Here is a 13,473-nt window from a genome sequence, read left to right as displayed (position 1 = left end):
GTTGAAGGTCAATTTATTCCGTCTAGTCTAAAACTGTCACCCATTTAGGGTTTTTTTTATATAACTTGACGTAACTATTCCCTATAATGAGAAAATGTGTCTTGCGTACCTTTATCCCTAACTCAAAGGTCAAGGTCACATTCGGAGGCTGAAGGTCAATAGCTTTTTTCCCTGTCTGGTTCATAACTCATCATATAAGGGATTTTAATATTACCTGACACAAATTCCTAATAATGAGATAATGTGTTGTGCGCTATACCAAGACACCTCAATGATCAAGGCCACATCGGAAGGTCAAAAGTCAACAATGATCTTTAACTGTAAAATCAACATTGATCTTTTCCAGTCAAGTATGCAAAATATTTTGATATAAGCTCATGTATCATATTGACACAATTAAAAAAAATCGGTTGTGTAATTTCTTCAGAATTACTTTTCTTCAATATGATGATTTCTTTCATTTTTTTCTAATATTTTCCCACCATTTTCTTTATGGAATGTTATCAAAATTAAAACTAAATACTTTTTTATATTTATCGATGTTATAAGTAATCAACGTATCGTATATATACAAATGTGGTATAATTTGTTTATATTGTACTATTTATTTGAACTGTCAAAATATGTTCCGGCTTTCCATATATTCTGTTCACGCCTATACAAGATAAACATGAACGCCAGAAACATGTTTTGACAGTTCAAATAAATAATAAATAGTACAATATATCATTGGCAGGTATAAGATCATCATGTTATGCTGCAGTAGAGAAAATTAGTTGCCTTCCAGTATATTTGTTGCTGGTGTTTCTGTCCTTATTCTTCCCTCTCAATGCATTTGCGCCTCATCTTCATTTACTATGAGTGAATTTAGGTGCCAACGGGCCGACCCTAGCTGATGCCTCACTGTGTTGTTTGTTTTCTTGCTTGCCCATTTGTTTGTCTCGGGCACGTCCATGTTTGCGCTGATGTGGTTTGCAGTGTAAGACGACCGAGAATTTGGAGCAGGTCTTTCTCTGTTAAATATTCATCTAGCTTTTTCTACTTCTCCTAAAAGCCCTATATCATTTTCTCTACACCTTACCTATTTTTGTATTTCGCATATAATTAAAATGTACTTTTATTAGGTTTTGAAGCAACTTATCTGGAATATTTTACCACAACAATTTGTTTTTGTTGCTGGCCTGCTTTGCGATGCATTGCTCTTTGCCTGTGTTTTATGTGTTCTGTGCTTCCGAGAAATCTACCCTTATCTTTTATCTCTAACATACTACAATATGTCAGAAAAGTCATTACCACTCATATCAGCGCATTTATAATCAGCACATATTTAATTCAGTGCGATAATCTACTGTAGCATGAAAGTGCAGTTGTAATTGGTCATGTGTTCTTATGACAAGAGAAATAATCATATGAATACAAATTCTAAATTTATTCAACACTGAAAAACTGAACTGAAATAAAAATTAAGAATAAAATCAGTAAATGACCGATATGGTTTAATTTGTTAATGAATATAAATAACTTTGTGATGAAACAGCAAAAAACACATTGACGGCTCAAATCACGGTTTTCCAAGTTCTGTTTGCTATATGTCAGGTATTCGTTATACAGCTCATTTATAGTGAATGAGTGAGTTGGATTTTACGGCAAATCAACACAAAAAGGCCGTATATTGCCGAGAAGAAGTTGTATTGAAAACATAAATTATAAAGCATCTCTAAAACATGTAACAAGTGACGGAGTATTGCAGTGGCAATACATAAGTCTCCTACCGGTATGTTTGTCTTTGCAGGTTGTTGGCAACAGTGTTAAGACGAAAAATGCTCCAAGGCATTTAGTAGCTGAGAAACAAAGCTATTTTACTTAAATTTCAAGAGTGACCTTGATCTACAAGCATAGATCATGTACACAATACATTGTCATACATACATATACTACTGATAAGATAATCCATCAATGCACATAAAATTATTGAGTGGAAACAATTTTACTTGACCTTCATTAGTGACCTTAGCATATGACCTACAAGCATGAGTCATGAAAGTGCATCATCTACATATCACCTTCTATATAATATATATATATATATATATATATATATATATATATATATACCATGTTTTATGAACTTAATTTGAATACTGAGTTATTGCATGATGCAAATTTGCAGATGGACAGACGGACGGACGGCATTCCCATAGACCCCTTTCGCTGTTCCACGGTTGGGTACAAATCTTAAAAATGTCAGTGGCAAACAATTAATTTGCAAAGTATGCGAATGAAAGATTCTGTGATATATGCCTATCTGCTCTAAATAAAATGTTGTCGATTGAAACTGTTACTAACATCTCTTTCAAAGTTTGAACGTAATGGTATGTAATGCGCTTTGAGGCGAAGTCCACAAAGTCGACTAACACGTTTAGCGGTGTTTGACACAATGGTACACATTCAGACTGATCTGCTTTGTTCAAACAATACAAATGAGTCGAACATGTAAGACTTATTCGACAAGTATATATTTTGCTATAAACATTTTGTACAAAAGATTCATTAATTGTTTATTTTATTAAGATATTAAATCACATATTCTCAAAGTTTGTTTAATAAACACAGAATATTAGTGCATTCATCCACAAATATCCTTCCATTTTGTCATTATTAGTCTAACGAGAACCAGAATGTTTCCAAATTTTAAAGAAATGTGATATTGTAGCCATTTTGATTATTGTAGAACGGTTTAATATATTTCAGAACGGTTTAATATATTTCAGAATACAAAATATTGTCATAGGATTCTGACCCGTCATAATCTGTTCCAATAGTTCCCGGTTTATTGCCAATAACGTTGCATCGGCAACATGAACCAACCTGTTGACATCTCATAATCTTTCCTAATATGTCGCCAAGTCTAGCACACAGACCTCTGACGTGAAGACTTTTTCTGGTGTCCCTGCAGCCGCGACCTTTAACTCGCTGACAAAACTGTCCCTCTGCCTGTGTGACCTTCCATATCAGTATAATTGCGAAAATAACAACCAAAATCCTTTGTGAGGAAGACATTATCCTAACCAGATATTTACCCTTGTTCAAGTTTTTTTCGGATAATAAGAAATTGAAAACCCTCTTCTTTTCTGCAAAATAGACAACATACTTTTATAAACATCCAGAGATTTAAGGTATATAAGTAATTAATATTCATGTAACCAAATGAAATATAAAGATTCAACAGCTCCATTTAAAAGAATATACTTACTTAATATCCAATACCACAGTCTAAAATATATCATTTAAAACACCTAATTCAAATAATATTGTGTGAAACGTATTAATTGTTAGCTGCAACTGTAAAAGTAAGTATTTTACCTGACTAACCCGACCAATCTTGCATTGGTATCTCACAATAAAATCCTTGCAAGGCAAGTCGACTTATATAGTACATTTGTCAACAAAATGATTAGTACTTAAGATATTTCATTGATAAAATTTACGAAATTAGTCTATAAACAGGAAAAGGAACTCACTTTAAACAGGATGTTAACTTCATTTCATTTTATCGAGATTTCTAGGTAACACACGACACCGTGATAATGAATCCAACCACTTACAATATGTATGCGGACTTAACAATCATCACATTACATTTTGCCAAGGATTATAATCCAGGTTAGGACCGGACAAAAAACCAAATTTGCCTTTAACCTAACAAATGTGACATTGACCTTGCGCTAGGGATCTGAATTATTAACAGGATTCCGTGTTTATATATTTTCTAGTCCTTTGGGAGTATGGAGACCATTCAATATCTATGTATATAGAATTTCGCTTAAGCCAGTGCCAGGGGACGATTGGGGTGTTACACTTTCCATTACTTTTCATGAATGGACACGATCAATAAGATCTGTATGTAGATCATTTGAAAGCATAGACTGCAACCAAACACAAGAATTAAGCGGAAGTCTTTTACACAGCTAATGAATGGACTCCATGATCCCAAAAGACCATATAAAATAGAATATAACAACACTTTATCCAAGTACGATGATACATTTTACAGCCGCCACATGGCACTTTAAAGATTGCTGTTGTGATAGTTAATAAAAGTCGAATCTAGTTTTTGCGTGGTTGCATCCTATGCTTTTAAAATATCTTATAAAATTTATTATGTCATGCAGTTTATAGAACGAAGTAAGTTTCCATGGCGATTATCGTTGTTAAAGGTACTAAAAGTACTAAAAATTGGCGTGTGATATTTTGACCTTACTATTCTGGTAAAAGTACATACAGTTGAATATCGTTACCTCGATATCAGTTAGCTCGATACTCCAGTTAGCACGATATGTTTGAGTCGGTCCCGATTTTTCCCTATCTATCTTAATGTAATAATTTATCATTACCTCGATATGACTAGCTCGATATTTTGTTTAGCTCGATGAGATTTTTCAGTCCCGTCAATTTACCTATACTGTTTGTACACCTGGTTTCGTCGATATCACAGCTTGTCAAAAAATATCCATGTTATTTGTAAGGTGTGAAAATCAACCGGCAATGTATTAATCATATTCAGGTTAGTTTGTTTGTATGCTTTGTTTGTTATTTAATTTTTAATCCAATTTAAATGTCAGGAAGTTTGTATTTAATTCCCGATAATTTGTGTTATAAAACACCGTGCAAGCAGGAAAGCTGTTTTCAAATATAACAACTAATTTGAATGAAATATTTTCTGTTTGACGGAGTAAAATCTACCATTTAGGACTGAGTAACAATATTTAACTGGCAAAGTTTCGTTATTTAAACACAGTCAAAATGACTGCTCAACTAGGAACGTTACCGCTGCATTCAGACTTGTTTAGGGAAGGAATAAAAATGCTGATGTTTAAATGTATATTTTGAAAAATTAAAAAATTGTATGTATGTATAAAATTAGATGTTTTATTTGTAAATAAAAATAAAATCGTGTATATGTTTTATTATTTTTTATTTCCCCTTTCAAGCCCTCTGGAAAAAAAGCATTGGATATGACAATATAGACGTCCGACACAAGTACAAAGTAGTCCCAGGTAGTCAATATCGGTACGTCGAACTTCGGATATGTCGATGCAATTTTTACAGTCCCTTGAATATCGAGGTAACGGTATTCGACTGTATTTATATTTTTTTGGTAGTCGTTATTTAATCTAAACAAAACGTGTGTTATTTCTTCAAATAAAAGGCCCAAATGAGCCCAATGCTCACCTAAGGAGGGCCCTTAGGTTAGCAGTTCATTACAAGTTACTTGAAGGGTCACTAGAGACATGGTCAAGAAATAGAAACATAATTTCCACTCAATAACTATGAGTCAGGAGTCGCTTCGTGTATTGGAAGATTCCATAGATAAAGAGCTTTGAATGCATAAAAGCTCGCAAGGATAAACGTTATGGTCAGCTTTGTGAAGAAAAAGAAGAAATTTATATCTTCACTATAATCTTAGTTATAACTGACATATGACAATAAAACAAACTTGGTATGCAGGGAGGGAGTGTAGGATCGCGTGTAGGGTCACTAGGGAAAGGATTACCTCAATATTTCTTTAAGAAGAAAAAATAACAGTTTTCACTCAGTAACTTAAGTGACCAAATAAGATGACACTTGCGCCTCATCAGGGGATGATTTCACGACCCTGCGATCCAGTTTGCTTCTTATAGGCGGCACAGGAAACATAAACGTCCATGTGTTCCATGTGTGTACAATGTTGAAACAAACATCTCGCACCACTAGGCCTATACTTAGCTTAGTAACTCGTGTACAATTACATTTGCTTCGGAGATTGTTGTATTCTGTTGTAACACGTTCATACTTATTGACATTTGCATTTTTGAAATATCATTTTAAAATGTAGACACTTAGAACCACCAACCTTGAAAACGTTCTCAATAAAAGAGTACTACGTTTGTCACTGTAGCAGCGGTGGGTAAGTGACTAACCACGTAATCTAGGAACAAAAAGAACCTGCTTTAAAACTGAATTGAGTTTTCTTTACATAATCCAGCTGTGTTTATATATAAAATTGATATTTGTTATACACGTGAAAAGCTTTTATTTATTAATGTCTCACCACGAAATGTCTAAGTACGAGGATTGTTCAAATATGAATGCATCTAAGCACATAAAAATGTGTCCTTGATAGATTTCAATGAAAATTTTATTTGGTCCCCTCGAAATATTCACCTCCAACAGATATGCAAAGTTTCAGTCTTCTAATCTAGGTATACTATGAAGACACTGGAATAATGCCGAACCGAAGTGTTTGCGCTGCACAAATTTTCGACCAGAAAGGTATTATATATGCAAGAGCATTTTTGTGCTTTACGTTACTTCTGTTGCACTTGCATATGTTAGGGTTTCACCTAACGGGGATACTTTTATTTACAATGTCCTGTGACTTTTGAACATTGTGGGGGTAGGTGTGAGGTTAGGTCACCGTAAACTATGCTACGCTCGCAAATCTAGTATCAGTGGTATTATATTAAGCTGAAGTCCAGGAGAGAAAACAAACAGACCCTTTGTCTTCTAGTTATACAGGGTATTTTACTTCTTCAGCCTTTCTCTACCCATTTAGACTGCTTGTATCTTGTATTAAGTCATCTTTGTTTTACCTAAAAGCAATTATTCCTCAAATATGGTAAACTTCATAAGAAATGTTGCTTGCATTTTCATCAGATAGCCAGGGCATATTGTTGATGTTGACAGGTATAATTATTATATAAATAAATCCAAAAGTGGGGCGAGTATATCTCCAAATATACATCGAAATGCACAAGAGCTGTTCTGCAATTTATCATTTCCGTGGAAGCATGCACCTCGAACCCCCTAATATGTCCCGATCAACAGCCAGTTTTGGCTAGCTTTGCCCCTTGGTGCTCATTTATCTTTTTGGTATCAGTTATATAATAATGTATATGAAAATTAAAACCCATTGTTTACCATTTCTGCATAAAGAAGTTTATTACTGTCCCCAAAATCAAAGAGACTCGTATTTAGTTATTTCATGTGTACTTAGGCAAATGACATAATATACGGAATGTATGTCTTTATCGTGCTTGTTTAGTTTTGAATAACGTAAGTATAACAAAAACATTTTGAGAAAAAAAAGATACCTTTAGTATACTCTGAAAAATATTCTGGCTTTCATGTTCTGAAAAAAAAAATGACTTCGATAGAAGGCAAAAACCCTTTCTTAGCTCTTAGTAAAATCCTAGCTACACCCCTCAGAAGTTCAAATGGTCGGCCCCTTAATATGGATCATCAACACGACAAACACACACACACACTTATCTCACACAAAGCAAACACACCAACACACATTCTCACACATAGCAAACAAAATAGGACAAAACGAACAATAAAGGAACACATAGGGACACCGCCTTGGAACGGTCAGTGGCAAAACCATCACTGGGGTGCTTAAACCGGTTTATGGTGCACCCAACCTAACACTTATTCACACAATGTTCCAAAGCCATGGGACAGTATGAATAAAAGATATCCCCGCCAGGTGATACCCTAACATATGCAATGGCAACATAATGCATGTTATGTAAAACACAAAAATACTCTTACATATTTATATAAAAAGTTCCCCTTATGAACCTAAAACGTATGTACTCAATGCCTTTGCAGAAGACAGAGCAACAAGGGAAACACATTTGCTCGTCAGACGGGGATTTCGAGTGTTTCACCGGTACTAGAAACGATTTTTGCAGGAATTTTACATAAAAATGAATACAAATAAAATACCTTGATTTTTCCTCTTTGTTCCTTATAATATATATCTTGATTCAAGAACGTTATTATATCTAAAATATATAAAGTTACGCTCAAAGAGAAAAAAATAAAAACCGGAGCTAACCATTGTAATTTGTCGCTGAAACGTCATGACGCCTTTCCTGTTTACGGACGTTAAGTTTCTGTCTGCGCTTTGTTTAAATATGCTGTTATAAGTAAACGTGCTGAAAAGAGAGTCATCCGTTTGATGTTATTTTTACCATTATTTCTTGAATATGGTTTACAAGAAAAAGATTCGATCACTGGGAGTGCCTCATTGCCACCTACAGCTACCTTCGAGCCACATATTCCCAATTCCACCTGCAACCAGTGAAAGAATCTTATAATTTTAAACAAACCGATGCACATATATAAAACAGACCTGGGACGAAAAACCTGGTAATGACCAATTTGAAATCGAATTCTTTCGCAATCTTTTTTGTTTTGCTTTGTTTTCACACCGGCAAAATTAAGGTATTATTGCGACTTTAGCTTGTGGCGGTAGAACAAGTTCTCCGGAGCACCTCGATCGTTTTTTGCAGGCATTGTCGGGCATCTTAGTCGGACCATCAACCTTCCGAAATCCAGCTGGATCCCAGGCGAGGTTTCAAACCAATATCGACGAGCAGCTAGAAATTTGAACACAGCAGTCTTGACCATTAGCCAAGAAGGCAACTGAAAATTTTGTATTAGATAATTTCAAAAATTGTGTTTTGATTGCATCCTTATTAGACACAACACAAATTGTTTTGTGATTGTGTTTTATTACACTCGAACAATAAATACCCCTCATTATACAGTATATATTGTTTTAGGTTTCGTTTTGCTAATTTTCAAAACTAATGGGCCTCGTTGAAGGATGGACTATACTTAGACTGTTTCATTGAAACTGCCATTTTGGCCCAAAACTACAATGTATGTGGTGACTGGTTTAAATATAGAAAAAGTGGACAACCATAGGTCGCCAAACACGACATAAACGAAAATGTTGCAGGCTCGGTTTGATTGAGCCTGTTCATGGACGGTAGTGGAAATGCAAGGTACCGTCCGCGCCATCTAACCCCGGGTTGAGCAGAACTCAAGTCATAGAAAATCTTGTAAAGTAAGTGCCAGAGACAAAAATGCAACATAAAAACAAAATTCAAAGGACACTGTCATCCAAAAATATACAGATTGATCTATATAAAATCTTTTTTTTAGGATGTTTGCCTGTATGCCTGTATGTTGCCATATGTTGGTAAGTTTCTTACTCTAGTTTGTCTTTGTTTGTTTTGGGGCCATCACCGTTTCGACTTTTGACAGTATTTCAGTAATGTAATGGTGGAGGGTTATTCAAACCAGCGCTCCTACATTCTGTACCAGTACCACCTAACTGCCAACTTCTCCACATTAATCAGTGGAGGACACAATGTCACAACAAATCGTCAAGGAGAACATCGCTATTGGACCGAACTCACGACCCCGGAATCCGTAGATCTGCGCTCTGTTTAATGATCTAAGCGTGCGGGCTATAATTCTCGCTATGTTAATGAATATTTCATTTCATATGTTGCCCGTATATAGCACTTACTGCCATTTGTTATTTGTGCGTATTTTACATGTACGTTTCCAAAACAAATGTACATTTCAAAAACAAATACGTTCTTGTAAAACCAGTTCTCATAAGACATTAAGGAAGTAGATATAGAAATGATGGTTACTTTAATTCTTGCAATAGAACAAAAAATAATATTCCTGAAGTATCACCTGGCGGTACTTTTCAAAAACTTCAAGATAAAACTAAAACAGTTCATGCTTTCATACATAAAAGGAGCAACATGTCTCCTGTACGTAAGAAAGAAAAACACAGCAGATACATGTTTCGAAGCTTTTGTTCAAAGCTTTTGTTGATATATTGTCTTTTATTACTTATGCAAGTTCGAAACTTTTTCTACAATTTTCTACAGTTTAACTGATATATATCCGAGAAACAAATTTGCATTGTTGTACTGTCAATAAACAAATTAGTTGTCATGTATTGCACTATTTAGTTGACCTATTTTGACCTGTCAAAACATGTTTCTGGCTTTCATGTTAATCTTATATAGGCGTGAACAAACTATAATGAAAGCCGGGAACAAGTTTTGACAGGTCAAATAAATTGTACTGTGTTGTAACAATATAATCTACCTAGGTGATACAGATAATTTAAAACTTAAGGCGAAAGAAAAAACATTTCGCAGTACATTAATTATGCAATACTTAAAGTTTATATCAACAAAAGATAATCTTTGAATTTAAACAAACATCACTTGTTTGTTTTATTTAAATTATTATAATAATCACATATTCTCAAAGTCTGTTTAATAAACACAGAATATTATTGCAATAATCTTCAAATATCCTTCCATTTTGCCACTGTTAGTCTTACGAGTACCAGAATGTTTTCAAACTTTAAACAAAGGTAATATTGTAGCCATTTTGATTATTATAGAACGGGTTAATATATTTCAGAATACAAAAATTGGTCATAGTATTTTGACTCGTCGTAATTAGTTCCAATTTTTCCCGGTTTATTGCCAACTACGTTGCATCGGCAACGTTTACCATACCGTCTACATCTCATAACCTTATCTAATATGTCGCCAAGGCTAGCACACCGACCTCTGCCCCCAAAATTTATGGTGTCCCTGCAGCCGCGACCTTTAACCCAACATAGCTGGCTCTCTGCCTGTGAGACCTTCCATATCAGTATAATTGCGATAATAACAACTGAAATCCTTTGTGAGGAACACATTATCCTCTCCAGATACTTATCGTCGTTCAGTTTTTTTTTCAGATGATAAGAAATTTAATCCCTCTTCTTTTCTGCAAAATAGACAACATAATCCTATAAACATCTGGAGATTAAAGGTATATATGTAATTAATATTTTAGTACGAGAATGAAATATAAATATTCAACTTCTCCGTTTAAAAGAACATACAAACATACCATCTAATATTGTCCGTAAGTATTGACCTGGCACTCATTAATCTTCGCCAATATTTTCGGACGTTTTCGTTATTTTAAGTGGTATTTGTGTCCTGAAAAAATCTACATTTATCAAAATAATCAATTTAGAGAACCAACGGAACAGTGGTGTAGTGGTAAGCTCTCCGCTTTGGAAACACGTTACCATGGGTTCGAATTCTTTTCTAACCATTTTTTAAAATATAAATCCTTGTGTTTGTATTTGTATCTATGATTATATATATATTATGAAACATTGCATTCTGTGTCGCTAACAACAGTTCTTTGAATTGTCCGTTGAATGAATGAATGAATGAATGCTTGAACGGTCCTGAAGATTTTAAACGACATTTTGTAGAACTGTTTTATGTACGTAGAAGAATGGTGACCGATAGCAGAGCATTTCGCCGATAAATCATGATAAGTGTGACAAGTTTCCGTCTTTTACAGATAAAAGAAACAAAACAAAAAAAACAACAATTTGGTCAGACAGAGGGCTCGAACACTCAACCCTGAGTTTACTGGCAAAACGCATTGTCCGCACAGCTATATCTGCACATGATACATGATGGTATATAATTGGCTTTTCAATAGCATAGCTATATCGTTGTTTAGGTTTGCACACCGAAAATTTACGGAAACATACGGAATATTCATGAGTGCCAGGTCAATACTTACGGACAATACCACAGTCTAAAATGTCATCTAAGAACACCTAATTTATATTAAATTTCATTGTGTAAGCAGTGAAACGTATTGATTGTTAGCTGCAATTGTAAAAGTAAGTGTTTAAATGACTAATCTTGCATTGATATTGCTTCGCTATCCCCTCACAATGAAATTCTTGCAATGCAAGTCGACTTATGAAACCAAATGACAAGTACGTAAGATATTTTATTGATAAAATTTACGAAATCAGTATATAAACAGGAAAAGGAATTCAATATAAACGGGATGTTAAGTTCGTTTCACTTGATCGAAGTTTCTATGTAATATACTACATATGTATGAGGACCTAACAATCATCGTCCCGACACATCATCGCATTACATTTGAGCCAAGTAATTTATAATTATTACTTTGATAGATGACAGGTATAGACCGGACTGAAGAAAACCCCAATTGGCCTATAAATTGACGAGTGTAACATTGACATTTGCGCTAGGGATCTGGATTTTGCTCCTGAGAAGTCGTCTTATTATGGGAAACTTTTTTACCAAGAAATATTAAAATTTCTAGATTGATGATAGTTATTAACCAGACAGAAAGAAACTCTCACTAAACTCTCAATAACCTTGATCTTTGACCTAGGTGTTTGATGCTGTACACATGACACGTAGTCGAATTCGGATACTGTTAATATCATATTAACATCTGATCTGCAAGTTAGCCTTGACCTTTTAGCTAGAAGTCTGAAATTGTGCATGACACATTGTCTTATAATGCCTGACATTGGTGCCAAGTCATATTAAAATCCCTTGCTAGAAGGTTGAGTTACACACACCAAGTGTTGGGGTTGAGTGATTTTACGGCAAATCGACATAAAATTGTCATATGTCACCGAAAAGAGGTTATACTGGAAACGTACATTGAAAACAATTTTTAAGATATTTCTTTAAAAACATAAAAATACTGTTAAAATATAAGTCGTTATCATATTTTTATAATAGAAGTAAATAAAAATATTTCATGTACAGATTATAATTAAAATCTGTGAATAGATCATTTGGAAGCATAAAATGCAACCAAGCAGAACAAAAGTAGACTCGGTTTGACTCAGTCTGTTCACATGAGAGGCAATAAAATGTGCATCACCTTTCATGCCCTCTAACAAGTTTGGTCATGTTATACGTAAGTTGACCTGTCGTTACAGTCATGTCATCTCCGTCGTCCGCAGCAAGTTACTAAAATGGCAAAAAGGTGATATTTAGTTACAAATGTTAAATAACATTGAAGGTGGGCATGCTATGTTGACCTTAACTGCTTGAAAAGTAAACCTATAAACAAGATAGTTTCACAGGTTCATATATATATTCAGGGTACAGGACTGGGCAAGATGGGTTTGCATTAAGCTTATGGGAATTGCTGTAATCTTTATATTAATCTTTATATCTAAAGCTTGAACATGAATATGCCTTGTCAAAGTATGTACTTAATCCAGGCGAATTAACACAATTTATATTTACATATTCCAATGGTCCGTTTATTATCTTGTTTTTAACGTCGCATCGACACAATTATATGTCATGGCGAGTTTCCAGCTTTGATGGTGGAGAACGAAGACCTCAGGTGACCCTCCTTGCATTATTTCACCACAAGCGGGCACCCGGGTAGAACCACCGATCTTCCGTAAGCCAGCTGGATGGCTTCCTCACATGAAAGATTCAACGCCTCGGGAGAGGCTTCTAACCTATATCGGTGAAGGGCAAGTGATTTTGAAGTCAGCGAATTTAACCTGTTGGCTTTGACATTACCATTATTAGGTACAATTACTGGAAATAGACTATAGAATGCATCCACCATATAGATCTCTGCTTTAATACTGTGCCAGAAAAGGGCACAGACAATATCGGTATTGTGGAAATCTTATATGATATTGCTTATAGTTAGAATAACTAAATAATGGTCTCAAGATTATATTTTTATCGTTCATTTGCCAACCATATTCTAGCACATCAGTAA

The 13,473-nt window shown here is 34.6% G+C and overlaps 1 long non-coding RNA gene across 1 annotated transcript; it reads right to left on the bottom strand.

The window, feature by feature from the left end:
- Positions 1–2,497: 2,497 nt before the first annotated feature.
- On the bottom strand, positions 2,498–3,657 carry LOC128556784 (uncharacterized). The gene is made up of 2 exons (XR_008370835.1): positions 3,364–3,657; positions 2,498–3,131 (listed from the first exon to the last, which is right to left on the bottom strand). It is a non-coding gene; the product is annotated as an uncharacterized LOC128556784 (long non-coding RNA).
- Between the last annotated feature and the right edge of the window lie 9,816 nt (positions 3,658–13,473).

Source organism: Mercenaria mercenaria, chromosome 1 (genome assembly GCF_021730395.1).
Source record: "Mercenaria mercenaria strain notata chromosome 1, MADL_Memer_1, whole genome shotgun sequence".
Classification (NCBI taxonomy): Eukaryota; Metazoa; Mollusca; class Bivalvia; order Venerida; family Veneridae; genus Mercenaria; species Mercenaria mercenaria.
This window is presented reverse-complemented; position numbering and strand designations above follow the sequence as displayed.